General features: G+C 37.7%; 1 long non-coding RNA gene across 1 annotated transcript in view; it reads right to left on the reverse strand.

The window, feature by feature from the left end:
- LOC120223098 overlaps nt 1-18,205 on the reverse strand; it is a 48,987-nt gene extending 30,782 nt beyond the window's left edge. Inside the window, exon 1 of the long non-coding RNA XR_005526193.1 lies at nt 18,145-18,205. This is a non-coding gene — a long non-coding RNA (uncharacterized LOC120223098). The remainder of the gene's footprint in view (nt 1-18,144) is intronic.
- Between the last annotated feature and the right edge of the window lie 1,556 nt (nt 18,206-19,761).

The following is a 19,761-nucleotide window of genomic DNA, read 5'->3' on the forward strand; positions in this document are numbered from 1 at the left end:
TTATCAAGAGATTGCCCTGTCTTAGAGCTAATAAAGAGTAAAAGATCCTTCCTAAAGTTTAGGGGATAAAAATGATCAATGTGTTCACTTAAACTTATTTCAATGGTGTCAAGGAATCTCCCACTCTAGAATATATTGAGATATTAACTACATATATTCTGGCAAGTGATAGTTTTCTGAGGCATATTGGCAAAATACTGTCATGCTTGAATTTGTAAGCAGTGTTTACTTTTATGAAATAGGATATTAGGGGGTATATAATTCTCAGTTATGTGTTCTTATAGAAGTAGTCTCCTTTATTATTTGATTATGTATTTCAAAGTTTATACCTGCTTATATGTGTATGTATAAGCAGAAAGATCATGCCATGTTCTTTCTGGACAATGGTATCATAATTTTAACAAGCCTCTATTAATGATTTCACTGGAGTTGCACTTGAGGACTCTAGATGTAAAACTGATCATGAAAATCGAACTCAAACCCACTGACATAAGGTTATACTCTATGAAATATCACATGTATGTAAAATGTCACTAATTCATACTTCCGTCAGTGTAACTCATTATAAAACAAAAAGATAAGTGCATGCGGAAAGAAAAATACAAGCATTAGCATTTATAACAGTGAGAAAATCAACGACTTTTAAAATAATGTACCAAAAAAATCTCTCATATTTTTATCTTCCCTGGCCAGAGAAATTGTGTTAACAGCATGCTAGCAAGAATCATCCTAATTTTTGCAAACACGATTTTTGCTGCAGTGTAGGCAGGGCCTTAAATACATTTCTCACTACTGCATCTATTTTTAATTTCTAATTCAACATGGAATTCTTAATTCACTGTCTCTAAATTGCAGGCTATTTACAAAGGCTTAGGTGAAACACTAAGCTTTTACTGAGTATTTTATTTTTAACTTTTCTCTTCCCTAGGAATAACACAAAATGGACCGCTTTTGGAAATGTGATAAGGTGCATTTCTCTTCTGCAATATTCAAAATAGATTTCCTGCATCAGCAATGACAGCATTCTCTCAACCAAGCAAGTATCAGCTGAAGTACATTCTGAACATAAAGTACTCAGGGTTAATCAACCTCAATATATAAAGGTTAAGCCAAGTGAAGTGATTTCAAAACAACAACAACAACAAATTCCTTATAGTGTTTAGATTTTTTGAAAAATGTTGGTGTCTCTCTGTCTCTGACTGTTTGGGAAGTTTGCATGTCTGAGTTTCTGATTTCTTGCTGCTGTTAAAAAGAAATGCGTGACCACTTGGTACTGTGCAGTGTGATTCTACAACCACAGCATGATTCCACCTACTTACAAGGTCCAAGTATCACCCATGAGACAAGGGTAAACTTTCTTTGACACCATACAAAATGTGCATTTTCATTTCTCTCCATAAATAAGTATAGACTTTTAATAGTCTCCATTGTACTCCCTGTATCCTCAGAATAACAAGGAAGCAGCATCCCACAAGGAGATGTTATGGTAAATGTTTTTTCACAAGCTTTATAATGATCACTTTCAATTAATATAAGCCATCGAAAAACAAATATATTATTTATGAGGTTTCAATATTTATTGTATCTTAAAAAGTGGCCATGAAAACCCAATCTTTGGTGATTATAGCAAGAATAGTTATTACCTTGGGGTGAAGGCAGCTAGTTCCTGACCAGAAAGAAGCTAAGGGACCTTTTCATTATCTTCAGGGTGGTAGTTGCATAGGTGGAATCCTATGTACAATTCATCTAGCTATACAGGTAGGGCCAGTGCCTTTTATATATATATATATATATATATATATACTTTGTATATATACTTGCTTGGTGGGGAGAACACTGTCCTCGCTGATGCAGGAAATCTAATTTTGAATACTGCAGAAGAGAAATGCACCAGCTCTATCCTTATCACATTTCCAAAAGAGGTCCATTTTATATTATTCCCAGGGATGAGAAAAGTTAAAAATAAAATACTCAGTAAGGGCCTAGTGTTTCGCCTAAGCCTGTGTGTGTGTGTGTGTGTGTGTGTGTATGTGTGTGAGCCATAATGTAGGATGGTCAAAATGTAACAAAAAAAACTTTAGGCTTTGATGAAAATCAGACACAGTTGTATTACGGGGATATATTATTCTGATTCAATGGTCAGTTCTTACTTAATACCAATAAATAATACTTGATGGAAAGTTTATGCTATGTTTGGATAGAAATTTATTAACTGATAGTAAAGTAGTATCTGTTAAAGTGAAATCAATTTTCTTTTTCCATTCAACTCTCATTTTGGGACAAATTAGACATTTATTCTGTACAATATAGCCTACATTTCTTAGCCCTTTCTATCCACCTTTTTGTTGTCCACAATCGTCAGCAACAGAAAAGCTATTCTCTTTGTCAGTAAGGGCAGCCATTTGCCCTTTCTTTAAAAAGGACAAAGCTGGAGCTGAACCACAGAGCAAAACCTTTAGGACTCTAACTCCGCTTTCTGAGCTAGGAGTATTAGGAGAATCTAGGTTGTGTGTATTTTTAAGCACAGTAAATCAAAAGGGCTAGGGCTTAGAAAGAGCCCCACGAGTTGTTGTTTTATTTCTGTTTTTCTGGGTTTTTTTTTAAATACAGAAAGTAAATTAGGCATCAGCTAGGAAAAAAGTTATCACTTATGGAAAATTTTTTGAAATGTCTGAGAAGAAAGATCATCATAAATCCCCTTTAAGTATTTCTGGTTGTTAAAAAAGAAAAATCTCATAAGCTCTTATTTTGATTCATGGAACTTCTTTTTTTCCATATGGATATGGGGAATTTACAGTTTTTGAAATATGTTGAGCATATTTTATGAATTGAGTGACCTTTTACCCCAAAATAAAATGAATCCTGCCATGCCAATGTCAACAATCTTCTCTAAGAGATTTTAGAATCTTGATCACAGAGGCAATAAGTCCTTTTTTAAAAGGAAGAGTAAAAAACAAAAACGTGAGATTTTTTAAATTTGTGATTTCTAGGGAGAGGATAATGCTCCAAAGTTTTATAAAATGGAGGGACAGGAGAGAGGCAAGCACTGAGAAAAAGCCCATGCTACATTTTAATTATTGGCTATACCTTCATGCATTTGATTTTTCCAATAAAAATTCTGAGGGAAGATGGTATTCCCTTAATCACCTCCATGAAGAAGAGTAAAAAGAGGTATTTTTGCTCAGAAACCTCTGAATGAATTTAGTTACAGAAATCACTTTTAATCTCATCACTGTTATGGTGCTATTTGTTACAGTTACCATTGGTGATTTATAGTTGGGTAACTGTTCATCCTCAAGGCCACCTCAGCAAAAATTGGTAAGAATAAAATAAAGGCAAACCTAAGGACATCAAGGTTCATAATGATTTATAATAGTTTAACACACATATACACACACACTGCTATGTATGAAATGAATACTCCAACCTGCCCTTTCAACTTCCTCACTCCTAAAACCATGGCTGAAAAATAATCTTTAAGATCAGTTAAACAGTTAAGGTGAGCATGTTTTAATATTCTGTCTTATTTCTCTATAATCTCCAAACCTCAGCTGCTTAAAACAACAATAAATAATTGTTATCTCATATAGAGTCAGGAATTCAGGAATGGTTTAACTGGATGCTTCTGGCTCAACCTTATGTTTCTTATAAGGTTGTAATAAGATGCTGGCTGAGGCTGTGGTTATCTGAAAGTTTGCCTGGTCCACCAGTATCTTTCTCAAAGATGGCTACTGGCAAATTAAAGACTTATTGTTGGTGGGAAGCCTTAGTTCCTCCCCAAATGGAGCTCCGCATAGAGTTGATGAAGTGTTCTCCTGACATGGCTGCTGGCTTCCCTCCAAGCAAAGTGATCCAATAGGAAGCAATGACTTTCATGATCTAGTCTCAAAAGTTAAAGTCTATGATTTACACAATAAGGTTTTGAGTTTAGAGGACAGTGTTATTCATTGTAGAAGCAGAATACAGAAGGTCATGAATAATAGAAGTGAGAACCATTCACAGAATCAACATGGAGACTGGCTACCACAGTTCTCCCTGGTTCCTAATGATTCATATCCCACAAATAAGCAAAATTCGCTTTTTTCCAAGGTCTCCAAAATTCTCATCCTAGTAGAAGTTCAAAGTCCAGAATGTCACCTTGTAAGTCAAGCCCAGTGCTAATATAGCCTCACAGGTGTATACCCTTGAGTACAGCCCACTGAAAACACTTGCTCCATGATCTGAAGGCCCAACAACAAGCTATCTGCCTCCTCCCTCCCATAGCTAGCAAACAATGATAGGAGGGACAAGGAACACTCACCTTGGAAAAGGGGGGAAACTGGAGGCACAAAAGGGGTCGCTGGTCCATTATAGTTCTGAAAAAAGGCTAATATTGGAACTGGAAATTTCCATATATATTGAACACTTCATTATTTCTGCCATATCCTATTGGTTACAGAGGTTAGATCTATTTGGTGTGGGATGCTGGCTGCTACCTCTGCAAATGGCAAAGCATAGAAAACTCTTATGTTATGAAAGCTTCCCATTATCAATTGCTTATGTTTTATGTTAAGAGACTTCTAGATTGTAACTAAGTAAACTAGTATTGCTTGTGTACTACAGTATCTGTTAATGATAACTAGGCAGTAGTTTTAGAATACCAAAAGGAAGGATAGCTAGTGCTTAATTAATAGAATGTATCCCTTGTCCTATATGTGTAACTTACCATACATGGGCTTTGCTGTTCTCCTAGCTTTCTATCTATTGGCTGAATAGCCTCTTAAGAGAAGTTCCTTTATAATGCTTATTAGCTAGCAGGAAGAAAAAGTTCATAACTATAAGACAACATGGCAAGTTGGTTAAGAGCATTGGCTTTGGCAACAGAAACTTGGAATCACAGCCTCTACCAGTTACTAATCATGTACCTCCCTAATGGGGAAATTGAAAAGATGAAATGAGATAATGTATGTAACGCACTTGGCACACTCTCTGGTCCAGAGTAAGCCCTCTAATTATTATTTCTATTATATAAAATTATGGAGGGGCACCTGGGTGGCTCAGCTGGTTGAGCATCAAACTTCAGCTCAGGTCATGATCTCATGGTTCATGAGTTCGAGCCACACATCCAACTCACTGCATCAGCCTGTCAGCACAGAGCCTGCTTCAATCCTTGGTCCCCCTCTCTCTGCCCCTCCCCTGCTTGCTCTCTCTCAAACCAATAGATAAATACTAAAGTAGAATAAAAAAAATAATGGAAATTTTCTGTGTATTTCACTACTCTTTGGGTCAGAGTTTTTCCATTTGCAAAATTAGGGGGCTGGACTCAATTTCTCAGGCTCCTCACAGCCTCACCAGCCTACAGTTTTTCCAGCTGAGTTGCCACAACTTCTTTTTTTTTCATAATAATCACTTGCATTTACACGGCACTTTTAACTTCAAAATCATTTCATATCTATTATCTCTCTTGGTTTTCATCATCACTCTGTGAGGCAGTGGGAAGTGTAGGCAATATTATTCTCATTTGACTGATAAAGAAAATGAGATACTGAGAGGTTGTAACTTGCCCGAGAGATAGTTGGTTGCAAAGTCAAAACTACAGGAATCTGGCTTTTAAAGTTATCGCCCCCAGGTTCTTTTCTCTAGGCAACAACGGCCCATCTTAGTGTTTAATTTACTTTACTTCTGTCCAGGAAACATGAAAATCAGTTAAAGAAGTGCCCAGAAAAGACCACAGACTTTGAGTATAAATAATATGGGTAGTTCTAATCAAAACCAATGGGAGATAGGATGTGTACTACATCTCATTTGTCCACACCAAACTGAGAAGATCAATTTACTATGCACCTTGACTCCCTCAAAACACACCATGATGTTGTAATATCTATTGATAGGATGCTGTCATTTCCAAGAGCTGTAACTTTTTAACCACAGGATGTGAGTAATTACTCAGTTCATCAGCTTTCTTCCTTTGCTGTTGATTGTTTCCAGTTTCAGCCAGGGTTTTTACATTAAAGGGATTAGCTTCTTGACTATTTTAATCAGTAGCCCTATTTGAAAATCAATACTAGAAAACATGTCCAGAGGAAATAAAGGGCAGGTAGTTGGTGAACCCAAATTGATAATTAAGGAGTGGTACAGGGTGAAGCCGGAAGTGGATAAAGAAAAGGAGCTAGAGGAAATGTTTTCAGCAGCCTGTCTTCTGTCATGCTCCTTCCCTGAAGTGGGACTCATGCTAATTTACCAGGGCACTGAGCCAAAATGTTGGTCAAATATTGACTTTTCATTGGCAACACTATGTGGTCACACCCTGGTTCAGAGTAACAATCCACCAGTACGATAGGTGAAGCCCCATTACTCTGGATTTAGTCAAGGAACTTACTATCTTTTTTCTTTCTGAACCAGAATACCATTTCCATTTTCACAGTATTTATTTGGTATGGTCTTCAACATTGAATTCCTGTGAATGAGACATCTTTCTTTCAAATCTTAGAAATACAGTAAAGGAGATTCCAACTGAAATATCCTGCTAGCTAGGAGACAGTGTGCTCAGTTCCCAAAGAGAATCTAAAAAAATTGAATGAAAAAAGCTACACCAAGTCACTTCAACCTTCTGACTGGTCAGCTTCAGTCTCTATGGAACTCTGAAGGCACAAGTTTTTAAAAATTATAGTTATGTTATAAATAAATTATATATGTTTATATAATATATAAATATATTTCTTATGTAGATATAATATTTAGCATATCAATGTAATGCTTATTATATAAATCCAATGTGTAAATCATAAATAAATATGATATTCATGTGTTTGTATCAAAACAATAAGATCACCCAGCCAACAGAGCATTCTTTCAAGGATCTTGTGTCAAGAAATGACATGTTGTTGAAAGATGGAAAGTTTTTAAACAAGTTATTGAAATGTCTTAGCTAAAAATTTAGTTGAGGTCATAAACTTCCTTTAAAACATTTATATGAAGTTAAATGTCTGTTTATAAGGAACTGTAGATTCGATTTTATTTTCCCACTGGGAAGTTTGGGTGGAAACAACTCTAAAACAATTGCCTGTTCTTTAAGTCTTAAAATGAATACTTCCTCAGGCCCAACTGAAATGCAGTCAATTCATTTAGAAGATCTCTAGATGTTTTGTTTTCTGCAGAAACGTTTGGACTCTTTTGACACATGCAAAACTGTTGCTTTGTGAAGAAAGCATTGGGAATGGCAAGGTTTGCTCTCCTCTTGTCGGTCCATGAGTATCAGTCGATGATTTCACAACCTTCTTATGACCTAGCTCTCTATTAGTACCTTCAATGGGAGTGTGCTGTAAAAGGAGGCACAATATATTCTGCCTCTTTGATAAGGAACAGCTATGCCCCTCAATGTAATGTTTATTAGTATACATTACATTATTATATTATTAAATTTTGGGGAGGCTTCCCCCAAACCTCAATTACAAGAAAGTTACAAGAAGCCAGGTTTCCAGTTTGGCATCTGGGCTCTTCGCCTTGCCTGTAAGCTTCTTGGGGTCGTGACTCACATTGCTTTGACTTCCTTGTTAGCAGTTCCCATTGCACAGTCCCGGGGGCCACCAAACTGCAGCTGAATAAATGCTTGCAAGATTCATTGGTCCCCTACACTGATGAGAGAGGGAGCTGAGAGAGACCTCTTGGCCCAAGGTGCAGTCCTCGGAGAAATGCAGAAAGCCTCTGGGCTGGCCCAGCCTGTGTTTCTATTGTGACATCACTGGTGAATTTTAGTAGACATAAAGCTGTAACATAGTTAAAAAGGAGCATACCCTTTTATTTCAGTTTTACCCGAGCTCTGGTTTGCCTGTGATTTCAGGCAGCACTGAAAAGTTCTCTTTACTATTTTTTTTCTGCCTCATAATTTCCTGCGATTGCACCATATCAAAGACATCTGCGTTATTAAGGTGTAACAAAGTTATTGAAATGTTCTGGAAAGGCTATTTTATGATAACTTTTGTTTCTTTTTTACATTTGAGATGCAAGTTATAAAATATAAATTATTTTCTTTTTGCTCAGTTTTTATTAGCTTCTCATATATTTTTCAGAATTATGTTTTTTTTCCCAAAAGAGAACAGCAAAGGAGACAGTTTAAATGACAAGTATCTGTTTTTCACAATTGTGGCATACGGCCTTCTCTAGAGGCTATGAAATTTGAGAGAGTGATTCTCTCAAATCTCTCACCTCCTTACACATAAATGACTGCCTTGACCACGTATGGCTGAATGTTTTCCATTTCCTGGGCATGTCAGCATATCATTCAGAAATGAATTTCCCTTTCAGCCAGTCAGCAAATGTGTAAGGAGTATCTATACATAAACTATTTCCTAGGAAGTAAATGACTAGAACATTTTTTCCTGACATTTTCTTAAAAATGTTACAGGTCTGTACTGGCTAACAAAATGAATGAAATTGGGGCAATTTTATGAGACACAGACGGAAGAGGTCTAAAATATTGTCATTGCTAATAAAAAGCATGTCTGGCAATGAACAAAACATGTCAGCAGGAGAGAATGTAACGTTGCACTGATTTTACCACATTGAATAAATTAAAATATAGGGATGGTTAAGCAGAAGGACTTCGGGTAATTTCTACTCTCTTTCTGTTTAGGTTTGGTCTACTGGGATTTGGAGTAAATGTAAATCTGTACTTTAATTTTTTTTAAGTTTATTTATTTATTTTGAGAGAGACAGAGTGTGAGCAGGGGAGGGTCAGAGAGAGAGAAAGAATCCATAGCAGGCTCCCAGCTGGTCAGTGCACAGAGTACAACAGGGACCCACAGACCAGTGAGATCATGACCTGAGCCAAAGTTAAGAGTTGGGCGCTTAACCAACTGAGCCACCCAGGTTTCCCTCATCCTGTACTTTAAATTATTTTTTGATGCCTTCTGTTGGAGACTTCTTATTTTGTTTTGTTTTGTTGTACGAGGTTTTGTATTCTTTTTGGCATTAGACATACACTTAAAATGTATTTCTTTATTACCTCCCTAAATGAAATAATTACAGAAAATTGGTCAGAAGACATTTTAGAAAAGAAAATATTGAATGAATCACAATCCCATAAAGGACACTACTTTCAAAATTCCCTTGAAACTGACATCTGGTAATCATTCCATTTTAAACATATTCAAGTCCATCCTTACATGTTTCCAGATGCTTCTCTTTATATTCCTTTTAATGGGCAACACCAACCTAACTGTTGCACAATACATGTTTTGAAACATATTTAGTGTCTTTAGCAATATTATTTTACAAGGGGAAAAGGTGAATATGGAAAACTGCATTTTTAACACCAATTTAGTTACTTGTGCCCTTTTTGCTGCCCTGTAAGATTAAAAGACATGACATTCCATATAGTCTACTTCCCCTTCTGGTGTTGCTCAGATCCTCAGCTAGAGGATTTCTACCTGTTGCATTTAATATAGGAAGCCTAACAGGACAACGGAGCCCTCAGGTTGGTGGGACCATTATGGGTCCAGGAAATATACTTATCCCAGTTATGCCACATCTTTGAAGGCTGCTTCCTGAAGTAAGAAGCAGACTCAGAAAAATCTGGTCATGAAGCCTTTCAGACTCAAAAGACCCATATCTACTAGGAAAGTAACTTATTAGTTTAGAATAAGAAGCTAAAATGTTGAGTGTGCAATCAAAAAAAAAAAAAAAAGATCTCTGAACAGAGTGTGGCAGACTGCCTCTCTCTTTTCTACTTCTGGATATCAGGGACTCTCAGAGACTATTGCTCCATCTTAGAAACTGCCTGGGACATGCTACCAAATTATGGATCTCAGGCTGGTTTTCCAAGATTCTAAGGTGTATACTTCTCTTATTGGTGCCATTACTATACCAATCATTGCTCTGTCCGAGGACTGTCACAACTGGTTAGGATTCGGTTTCATAGCTTATTTTACATTGATTATATTCTTGTTTATGTTTTTATTGTGATATAGCCATTTTATGGCAAAGCCCCTGGTCTTAAATGTAAAGTGTAGTGGATTTTACACAGCTATATACACATGTAACTATCACCCAGATCAAGATACAGGACACCTCCAGCACTCAGAAAATTTCCTCGGTCCTCTCTCAGGCAATCCCATCTCCAAAAGGGAACCTCTATCCTGAACTGTATTCCCATAGTTGAGATGATCACCTTTTAGTTGGTTTGTCTTGATCTCATCTGGAAAAGTGTTTTAATCTCATTTAAATCTCAATTTTATTGTAGAATAAATTCATTTTGGGAAGTTTTCCTATAAAAGATAACCCTGACCAGATTATTTGGATTCTACCTAAGTAGAAAAAAAATGAATGTGTTTAAAAAGTGCCTTTATAACTTTTTTTATGCTGTATCTCTCCCCGGTTTTAATGCCCATTTACCTGCTTGCCCACCCCCTTACCTTGTAGCTACAATAAAATCTCAGGAGGGAAGAATTGGGCCTGGTAGGTAAATCTAGAGAGAGAGATGAAAATCAAGAACAGTTGAGAGAAATGTGGGGGAGAAACCAGTTTAGGGAAGGAATTGGTGATAATATGGATTAGGAAGACAGAGGAGTTGAGATCTATTGGAGAGACAAATTAGTAAAAAGGGAACGATTGTGGGCAGAACTTAATGATTCAAAGATCCATAGAGCTCACCAGTCTCAATGAGCCAATTGATTGAGCATTGGTCAGTATCTGCTTAATAAATTTTTGTTCACTGCATCATAGGATTGCTTAAGTGACGTAGTATTGTATTGATTTAACATCTTATCTCCTCAGAATTGTCTTCCATGTTTGTTGTCTAAACAAGCTTTGCCTTTCAATCTGGAACATACTATTTGGAAGAACTACTAGAAACTGTTCTCTGACTAACCTGCTAGCTGAAGCAGGATTGGTTAATGTCGATTGGTCTACTATAAACAAAGATATCCTAATAAGGAAACTTTAGGGCACCTTTCTTGTAAGCTAATGGAAAAATACAATGGCCCATTTCAAAATAATGCCTTAAGTGGTTTTCATATTGAATATATATCGATTAGAGTAGTCCAGCAAACTGGGGCACCTGGGTGGCTCAGCTGGTTAAGCATCCAACTCCTGATTTTGGCTCATGGTCTCTGACTGCACATAATCTGCTTGGGATTCTCTCTCCCTCTCTCTCTCTCTCTCTCTCTGTCCCTCTCCCAATCACACACCCACATGCTCTCTCTCTCTCAAAATAAATAAACGAACATTAAAAAAAGAGTATTCTATCAGACTATTAGCATATTTGTATAAATAGTTAAGGGAAAATATTTTATAAATAAAAGCTCGAAGTATTTTTTGGTTTTCCCCTGTATGGCTTCTTCTTTACGGTGCTAACATTTCTCCTAAACTCTACTTTTTCAGTAGAAAATTTGTCCCTATTAAAAAAAATGAAGGCAGACTTGATTCTTTGTAATTGTTTTACACAGAACTCTCTAACTTCCAAATTTATTCTTGGGATAGTCTAGAAATACTGCACGTAAATTGATGCCATAAAGAAGATGCAATATCTATACATATATATATTTTTAGTAAGTCATGAGTAGCCCACACTAATTTTAATGAAGTAAGGGTTTGCAAGCAAATCAATTTGATAGCTTCCTCTTTTTAAGTTAAAGCTAGGTTCAATGAACAACTTAGTTAAACAGCTAGGTTGAACTTGGTCGAACAAGTACATTAAATCAGCATCTTCAAGAACAACCTGAAAGGAAAGAAAGGTCACAAAAACTTAACATGATCATCCAGAGCCTGCACATGTGTAGAAGGAGAAGAAATTATTCTATTTCTTTGACTTGGTGATTAATGTTTACAAGCTCTATTGAACGACTTCTCTTCCAGTGCTTGCCACTGTAATTACTGCCCAGCCTGTAAATACCTGATGTTTATGAAAAGCATCCCCTCCCCATTTGCCATGGGATGAATCTGACCATAGTAATCTAACTTCCATTAATATCAGGAAGGGATTCTCTTGTATTATCACAGAACTAACAGAAGAGTGGCGAGATCTGATATATCATAGGTGGCAAGGGGGTGGAGGTCAAAGTCACAGGCAAAAGAGAAAGTATAGAAGGTACTAAAGGAGAGAGAGGAAATATAGACAAAGCTAACTCTTAAGAGAAAAATTTTTAAGAGACAGATTCCCTTAAAGGAATCTTCCCTTTCTTTAGAGAAAGTCAGGGTTAGACACCTTTGGAGAGAACCTCAGAGGCCCTGAGATCTAACCCCAACAGCCAATGGGTGTGGGCATGTGAGCAGACTAGATCATAACCAATAATAGCAACTGGTAAAGGTCTTCCTTCCTTTCCTGAGCCAGTACCTATTTTGGGGGCACTTCTAGGGCTCTCTTGAGATCCCCTGAAGTAATAGCTTTTCCTTCATGAGTTCTACATCCAGGGCCAAAATATTTCCCTCCTTCCTGTGCTGATGAAGGGGCAAGTGAGGGAAGGGAGGCATACAATTTGGGATAACCTTTTGATACCATTACATTCATAAGTTACAAGAATGTTGCCCCAAGGATACAGTGTACAAAGCTCATTAGAGGAAACTCTTGCAAAGAGCTTAGGTGAAACTGCCCTGTCCACTCCCTGTGACACACAGCATGGTGTGTGACAGAAACCCGGGATGGCTAGGGAAAGCATGACCAAGCATTACCAAGGCGGAAGCCGGCAGGGAGGAAAACCCCAACGTGTTCTGTCAGGTCAGCAGTCAGTTTGGCTATAAACAAGTAAGATTGTAATGTTCTGAGGTAATCCTGGTCTGACTCAGTCCTCACAGGCCATTTTCATGAGTCTTCCGTTGAGCAAATAAAACAGTTTCACAATAATGCCATACTTAAATGTTAAATTTCTGCTCATCTCCTCCTCTACTTATCCTTTCCTTTATTTACTTTCTTTGAGATGGGTCCAGTCATAATACAGAAATGACAGAAAAGAAAACAAGGGAAGAAATTGTGTAGTCTTCCTCTGTTGATGTCCACTGATCCCTCCACCTGAGACCACTTTCTCCAGGAACAGTTACTTGGGGCAGTGAAATAAGGGAGAATTGTTAAAGCACTTTAAAGCTGAAGCAACCTTCAAAATCCTTGTATTCAGTTCACTACATTTCTAGATGAGAAACATCAAGGGCCCACAGAGGAAGAGTGACTTGCCTAAATGACACAGGAAGTTAGTGGAAGATCCTGAATTAGATTTCCAGTCTTTTGATTCCTAATCTCAGTCTAAAAGTTTTTAAAGCAGAAAGAGGCCTCAAAAATTACGAGACACAAGACTGCTCAAATTCTACTTATGTTTTGTCCCAAGAAAGTCGTGTCATATTTTATTTTTTTATTTTAAGAAAGTCTTGTCTTATTACAGTGTAAATGAGCTAACGTGGCGTGGTGATTGCTTTTGAACTGAAGAGGAAGAGCCTGAGGTCCATCCTGGGTCCTTCCTCCCTTTGGAGAAGGCCATGGGAACACTGCTCCAAAAGGATTTGAAAACCACTAACGTTTCCTGATGCTTTTATTCTACTAATGGAGAGAACTCAGAGATCTAATAGGGCAGCATGATATGCTCCCTCTCCAGGATATTCAAGCAGAAAAGTCAGAGCCCAGAGAGACAGCCCTTCAGGTTTTAAACAATTTGAAACTTCAGAATGAAAGATGAGTTTTGAATTTATCTCCTTGAGGCCAAAGAAAAAGGGGAAACATGATTCACACTGTCCACCAGGAGAAAAGGTACCAACTGCTCAAGGGGAAGTTCCCGTGTATAAGGTCGCCTGCACTCCTTTCCTCCCTAAAATCAATCCCAGACTTCTCAGTACTGTACATCTCACACACTGTACACTCAGCTGAAATGTGAACATCTGAAGTGAGGGTACAGAAAATCACCCTACCCCTGAGTGCACATATATGTCTTTCTTATGCATTTTAGCTTATAAAATTCTAAGGCTATGTAATATTTATAAACAAATCAAAGATTTTTCTCAGTTACCCATCATTCAAACATGACTGGCCAGATTGCTTTTATGAAATTTGGAGAGTATATTTGGGATGGTCTGGTTTCTATTATACGCATACATGAAATTCACTTTAGGTGTCCTAAGAATTATTCAAATTTATAGCCAGTCACCTTCTTGTGAAGGCTATCAGTGAAGCTTCCCCCACTGCTTCCCCCCTGAACACGAGAGATAGACATGCTCTTTGCATTAAAATGCTACTATGCACAGACAAAACAACCCATGGTTTTATGAACATGCAGCAAAGCTCAACAGAAGCTGCAGGAGTACATTTTATTAAACTCTGGCTGGTGAGTCACCTAACAGCACCAAGTAGACCAGCTAATATTCCATACGTTTAAGTGAATATAAATAAAAATCACTTAGGTTTATGAGGCTCTTGCCTTACTTTAGCATGACCTGCTCCCCAACACAGCTCCACAGCAGCGTACAACCCATGAGCCAGATTTCGTAGAACAAGACCAACTCCATATTCATGCCACTATTTAAGTGAGAGTAAAGTGTTAGTTAAATGATAGTTTTTCTCTTCATGAAATGACCTCCCAAAATAGTGACTGCCAACTGTGATGCTGAGACACTGTTCTGTGATTCCTAAATAGCAAGGTTCCCTTGGTGTCAAGGTCACTCTACTCTCTAGACTCTATGGTTTAATAAAGGGCAGGGTAGTGTGGAGCCTGAGTCTGGATCATGGAAAGACATCTGAGCACACTCTCCTTAGCACATGGGACAGTATATTCTCCACTTAACATGCGGGGGGGGGGGGGGGCGAAGGATTCTGGAAACTTAGATCCATGCAGGAAATCTCCTAAATCTTAATCCAAGTTAAAAGGCATATGTCTCTGCTACTGACTCTAGCTAATTTCTAAGGTTAAATTGCTAATGAGTAAGAACTCAAGACCTCTGGCATTGCTAAGAAACAGATCAGCTCCAAATAAAAGAGAAGGTGTAGGAGTCAGGCCTCTAAATGAGCAAAAGGATATACTCAGTAAAGGGCACTGCTAGTGGGGAAGGAATCTTCTTGGACATAGGACCTGAGAAGAAGATCTCTATTCTCTGGGAGCTTGCATCTGACCCACAAGTGAAACCACAGTGGAATCACCCAATTTCTATATGGTTCTAGCATGTATCATACTCTGGAAGCCTTCCAGAAATTAGAGAACTCAAAGTAAAACTTAATGTCCATAGATAGTGCTGTTCCTATTCTATGAACATACCTTTGTATGTGGTTTAAAACATTATAAATGGTTTCTCTTGATTATAAAAAGAAATGCCCCCCCCCACCCCATTCTGGCTCACCTATATAGAACAATATGGAAATAAAGTAAGGTGCCTCATCTTAGAGGCTATCGTCCTATGTATTTATTTTATAGTCAACAAATATTTATTATACTTCTCTTAGTATATCTACTTGCTTAGTGATCCGGGCATAATGGAGCTAGACAATGTCCTTGCCCTCATTAGGCTTATAAATAAACAAGTGAATTAATAAATTAAAAATCATAATTACAGATTGAATAAACAGCTGATTAAATTAACAAGCTGGGTATTGAAATAACCTACCTGAAGAAGTGACAAAATATTCCTGTGAAGAGCCATATAGACAGTGGGCGGATGATATGGTCTCTGTGGCACCTATTCTACTCTGCCCTTACAACCTAAACATAGCCATATACCCTATACATGACCAGCTTGGTTGTGTTCCAATAAAACTTTATTTATGGAGCCTGAAATGTGAACTTCCTACAATTTTCACATATCGTAAAATAGCACGTTTGACTATTAACTATTAAAAAAAGGTTAAAACCATTCTTAGCTTGATGAACTATACAAAATCAAGTAGAGGGTCAGATTTGGCCTGTAGACATGCCTTGTTATGGTCTGAATGTTTGTTTCCATCCAAAATTCATTCATTGAAATCCTAATGCCCAATGTGATGGTATTAGGAAGTAGGACCTTTAGGGGGTACTTAGGTCCTCCCTCACGAATGGGATTAGTGCCTTATTAAAGACAGCTCCCTAGCCCACATGGGACTCCCTAGCCCGTTCAGACGTGTGTGGACACAGAGACAAGTCAGCAGTCAACAAACTGGAAGAGGATCTTCTCTAGAACCCAACCATATTAGCACCCTGATCTTGGACTTCCAGCCTCCAGAATGTGAGAGATAAATTCCTGTGGTTTAGAAGCCACCCAGTCTGTGGTACTTTGTTAGAGTTGCCTGAATGGATTGACATGCCCTTTGCGTTAACTCCTGGCTACGTGATTCAGGGAGAAGGGAAACAGTTAACTTAGGTAGGGCTTGGTATGGCTTCTCTGAAAAGGTGACATCTCAGTGGATGAGAGGAAACCAGCTGTGGGAAGAGCTAGAAGGAGAGTATCCCAGGCAAAGGAAATAGCAAAGAAAAATCCCAAGCAGTGAAAGCCCAGGATCCCAATGTTGTACTTTGGGGTTTATTAAGGAATGAAACATTTAAGCAAAAAAAACACCTAAAAATAGATGTCTTATTACACCTGTGGGTATTGATCTCCAGTCACTTGTTGATAAATGTTGTCAAGAGGATGGCATAAACATGGCATAAATAATCCTTTAATGAAATTTCACATTCTCTGTGATCGTCTTTGGCAAAGACTAAGGAGTTGATTTTTTTCTTTTGTGTCTGATTACTTGGCAGAGCAAAAGGAGAGTCATTTAAAATCTCTGTGTCAATTAAATTGAATTATCCTGTAGAAACGGTAGACATTTTTCACTGAATGTTTTTACTGCATGTCTATGTCACTGAGTTCGTAACCATATGTTTGCCAGCCAAATGTTATAATTCACTTTGGTAGGCTTTGTACAATGAGATTATGTGCAAAGATGAATAAAATATACTTAGTTGTATATACATTTAGAAGTCTATTCATCAGTGTTTTACATATTATATAAAAAGCTTTTATGTTACCACAGACTTGTAACCTGGCCATCTGGATAGTACGATTGGAGAACATCCATTAAAGTGAATGATGAAAAGAAATGTCCAAATAGTGTTTTATATAGTGTTTTTTTTCTGAACCCATATTTCATTTGTGATTTCAAAGCTGGCATAGGAAAAGAAAAGAGATAAAAAATTACTTGCAGAGACACCTTATGTGGAAGAGAGATGATTATTTCTGTCTATATTTTAAATCCGTGACAGAACTTCAAATCTTACCCAGATGCTGGTAAAGGGGAACATTTTCTTCATTTTAGAAATAATACCCAGAGAACACACCCATCTGTCTGTTGTAAGAAAATGTCCAAGTCACATGTTTATCAAGAGAGCCCAAAGGGTTTGTGAAAGCTAAAATACGCCAAGAACAACAACAACAAAAATCAAAGAAAATAGTAGGCAGTAGTTTTTAAAATGTGTTATGTGTTCCTGGTGAAAATGGTATCTAGGGTGTCTGTTACATACAAAGTACCTCACAATATTAAATTTACGATGTTAAAACAGTGTTAAAAAAGATGTCTAAGAGATTCATCTCAGATGTGAAACAGAAAAATGTTGGATGAGATCATTAAACGCTTGGTATACCTATTTCAAATTTTCACCAGGTGAATAAACATATCTTAAGAGCCTTTACCTTTGTTAAGCTGCATCATTGCATAGTTTAAGGATGTGGCATCGTGTAGGAATTTGAGTGTTTTAGGTTTTACAATAGGTTATGACAATCTTTAAATATAATTTTAATTAAATTCAACAGTCATGAATCTTACTCCCTGTAGGGTCCCAACTATGAAGAGGAGGAAGAATGAAATATCTTCCCAAGATGTCAGGTCCATTGGGGAAAAAAAACAAAAAAAAAAAAACCCAAAAAAAAAACAGTCTCGAAGAACTCAACCTCGAAGCAGAGAAATTAAATACTATAATAAAGGGAGAAAGTATATAGGGAGCAGAAGGAAGGAAACGGTTAATTTTGAAGAAAAAAATCGAGGATGTTTCATAGATGAGCTGGCATGTGAGCTGGGCTTGCAACAATGAGGATACAGGGGAAAGCATCCGGCCACAGCCGTTCTCATCCATGGGAACCCACTATATAGGTTTTAGAGCGGGAAGTGCTCAGATCAGTTTTGATTTGTTTTTGTTTTTCAGTTTTAAAAAGTTGTAAAATGGAATAAACTTCCAGAAAAGTACATACCTCATAGATGTTTGGCATCTGGCTTTTTCTGAAACGAATTCCTGTATAAGTGACTCTTCTCCTACCAGGGGGAAAAAAAAATAAATCATTAGTGCAGAACCCGGAAGTTCCTGAGGCAGGGCTGTCTTCATGGGGGTATAACGTGAATGAGTGGTGGCATCAGGCTTGGCGCTGAGCAGGGTCCCTCGCTGCCTGAATGCCCTACTGCTGTGTCTTGAAATTCTTAATAATTTTGAACAAAATACCCCACATCTGTCTTTGCATTTGGTCCCACAACTTAAGTAGCCTTTCCTGTCCCCAACCCTCATTCCACAACGCATTCATATCTACAGTTTCCTCCCCTTCCTCCCAGGGCTAATCATTAGTTTTTCTTTTCTTTTCTTTTTAAAAATGTTTTTAAATGTTTTATTTCTTTTTGAGACAGAAAAAGACAGAGAATGAGAAGGGGAGGGGCAGAGAGAGAGGGAGACATAGAATCCAACGCAAGCTCTGGCTCTGATCTGTCAGCACAGAGCCCCCTGCGGGGCTCAAACCCAGCCAGGAAAGTGAGGTCATGACCTGAGCTGAAGTCAGAGGCCCAACCGGCTGAGCCACTCAGGCACCCCTAGTTTTTATTTTCTTTTTATACACATAGATTTCCTGGATACACAAGAATGAACAAAATAGTTTAAATTATTTTTTTATGAACATTATGTAAATAGTTGTGTATGTGGTTGTGTCTGGTATTTTTGACTCAACATTTTGTGGTAAAGAACAGTCATATTGTGATTCATTCATTTTCTCAGTTGCATTTGTAATGAGCTCTATCTACTAGATTACACAAGATTGTTGGTCATGAGGGGAAGAGCAAGACATGGAGCAAAGCGACCATCAAATGAGAGGCTGGGCTTATCGGTAATTACAGGGTGAGAGCCTGGGACCTATAAATAATACCACAGGAAAATCTCTGCTCTCTAGAAACCAGTATTTCAGAACCCTCAGACTTTTTTTTATTTTTTAAAAATGTTTATTTTATTTTATTTTTGAGAGAGAGACAGAGCACTAACAGGGGAAGGGCAGAGAGAGAGGGAGACACAAAATCTGATGCAGACTCCAGGCTCTGAGCTGTCATCATAGAACCTGACTCAGGGTTTGAACTCATGACCTGAGCCGAAGTCAGATGATTAACCAACTGAGCCACCCAGGTGCCCCAGAACCCTCAGAATTTTATTTTATTCTTTATTTTATTTTATTTTATTTTATTTTATTTTATTTTATTTTATTTTATTTAAATGTTTGCTTATTTTTGAGAGAGAGAAAGAGGCAGAGAGCAAGCAGGGGAGCGGTAGAGAGAGAAGGAGAACAAAATTTGAATCAGGCTCTAGGCTCTGAGCTGTCATTGTAGAGCCTGACACAGGGTTTGAACTCATGAGCCATAAGATCATGACCTGAGCCAAAGTCAAATGATTAACCAACTGAGCCACCCAGGTGCTCCAGAACCTTCAGACTTTTATTTATTTTATTTTACTTTATTATTTTATTTATTTAAATGTTGTTTATTTTTGAGAGAGAAAGAGACAGAGAGCAAGCAGGGGAGGGGCAGAGAGAGAGGGAGACACAGAATCTGAAGCAGGGTCA

Source organism: Hyaena hyaena, unplaced genomic scaffold (genome assembly GCF_003009895.1).
Source record: "Hyaena hyaena isolate Hyena2069 unplaced genomic scaffold, ASM300989v1 scaffold_950, whole genome shotgun sequence".
NCBI classification, from domain to species: domain Eukaryota; kingdom Metazoa; phylum Chordata; class Mammalia; order Carnivora; family Hyaenidae; genus Hyaena; species Hyaena hyaena.